Raw genomic sequence first — 2500 nt, forward strand, 5'->3', positions numbered from 1 at the left:
TGGTCAAACCACCATTTGAACACTCAAGACTCATAAAATCAGATAACTGACTCAACGGAGTCCGTTATACAGCAATATGCCACAAAGTTAGCTAGCATTAGTCACAATACATTTTTAAACATAAATTTGTATGTTATCAACGTAATAATGATCGTGGAAGTATAAAATATTGACTTATAACCTAACTTATTGTTTCATGATCCATACCTAAACCTAAGGATGATCTATCCTTAAAACCTGACTTAGTATTTTATGGTCTAATTTGTTTAGTGTTTCCTTTGGCTTAGCTGTAAATGAAGAAAATAGCTGTCATGTCTGTTAAGTGTGTCTGGATGTGCACTGCCTGGGAAGTAGTGATTACAACTGCATATGTCATAATCTACATATAGGTCATGAAACTTACTTACTATTTTAAGATCTATTCCTACACCTTACTTAGTAAATCTAGACCGAAACCTTATTAGTAACGTGCTGCTCATTCAACGGCCCGACCAATAACAGCCGCAGTTTGTCAGCAAAAGCCAATCACAGCTGTGAATCATGACATCACACAAACTTTCTGAACAATTAAAACTTGATCATTCGTGTGTATTTTGAGACATGAATGAGACATATTCGCCACACAGATACTGCGAGGGAACGATGGCGGTGTTTTGGCTTCACGTTTGAGGACCTTCATGTCATCCTTTTTTTACACAGTCTAGGGGCGGGGCTGGCTTGTGACTGACAGGTCACTTCCAGGCCAAATATGTTGTCTCTCCGTCACTCCTCTGCAGTCCCAACATGTTTACTTCCGCTCACTGCTAGCAAAAAACTATATGGCAATGACCAAAATGTCAAACTCAAGTCTCCAACAACACATCCTTTTCTGTTTGATGACTTTTTAAAAAAGACTCTTTTCTGTGGATGGCGAGGTATGAAGGTTTCTGGCGGGAAAGTGCTGATCTTCCTCATCGATATATTTCCCCTGACGTTATGCCATTGAATCACGTGCCTCGGTTGCTAAATTGTGAGCAAGAGAACTCCAAACGGAGAGTTTTTTGGCGTCAACATTCCCGTTGTCCAGCTCTTTAACATCAAGTGTATGGAGTCAACGACATCCCATATCCTCAGTAATAATCAGCAGCAATACTGGACACAGTTTGAACTCGCTATATATCTTCAGAACAAGTTTGATTTGCTCTATTGTTTATAAGTAAACAAATGTTATCACAGCATCTGCGATCACATGCTCACCTGCACATTAACATGAATCAATAACCATAACCCTCCAACACACATACACACACATTTATCACCACACCTTGACCTCCTCTCCCGTGACCTGTGTTTGTGCCGTTTGACCTTTGAGAGACAGCCAGCAGGGATCAGCCCCACTGGGAATGAGTCCTCTTGAAACCCAGCGACACCAACACTGAACATAGAAGCAGGCAGCAACAGCACAACACAAACACACATGCACACAAGCCCTGGGAAAGCACCCTTGGGTCTCTGTGACACACACATACACAAACGTGCAGACGCAGGCAATCTCCCCCCTCTGCCGCCGCCGCCGCCACCGCCGCCGCCACCGCCGCCGCGTGTATTTGCCAGCAGCGCCGCGTGACAGCTGGTGGCGAGGCTTCGTGTTGTGCGATTGAACCGCGAGTAAATGATCTGTGTAAATTGGCCTTTTATGGGACTGCAGGGGAAGATGTTTCACACCCGATTTAACTCTTCGTCAGTGTTTGGCCCACAAAAAAAAAGGGGGACAAACGTGGGGCACAATCTGCTGGAGATTAAGGAGAGTAATGACAAGTAACAGTGACGCAACACCATCAAGGTACAGTAGGATTCTGCAGAGAGAGAGAGAGAGAGAGAGAGAGAGAGAGAGAGAGAGAGAGAGAGAGAGAGAGAGAGAGAGTTTAAAGGACAGGAGGATTTTAGCAGCTTTCAGCTGGCAGTATGTGAAAGTTTCATATGACACAGTTTACTAAAATGTTGTTTTTTGAGGGCAACCTACGACAACCTCTATCATTAGACCCTCCAGGGGGGAAAGGTCTTCTAAATGTACAATTTAAAAGACGTTGCTACCTTTTGCACAACAAACATACAAGCTATTAGTGTTTGTATTTGCATAGGAGAAAGAAAGCAACTCAATGATAGCATTTACATTCTTTCTCCAGCTCACCTAGAAACTGGATTTAAGGCTTGGATTGTTGAAATGAAGTGACGTCCTCCCGTTGGTTTGTTGACTGTCGTTTTGAAAGCTTTTATTTCTGCTATTTTGTCATCGCCGTCTAGAAATAATAACCAGTGAACAGAAATGACCATGTTTGGAATGTGGAGAAGTGACGTAGAGACTGTAAGCGACCTGTCAATCACCTTATAGCCCCGCTCTAAAGCATCCTCTGCTTTATGGTCTGATTGACTCTAAATGACCATAATTTACTGAATGAACATCATGATGTATTGAAGACGACTTAAACTAGAGATTGAGACATAAACTCATGTTTACAAT

Source organism: Clinocottus analis, unplaced genomic scaffold, assembly GCF_023055335.1.
Source record: "Clinocottus analis isolate CAN_PGR_092001 unplaced genomic scaffold, fCliAna1.0.p SCAF_4, whole genome shotgun sequence".
Classification (NCBI taxonomy): domain Eukaryota; kingdom Metazoa; phylum Chordata; class Actinopteri; order Perciformes; family Cottidae; genus Clinocottus; species Clinocottus analis.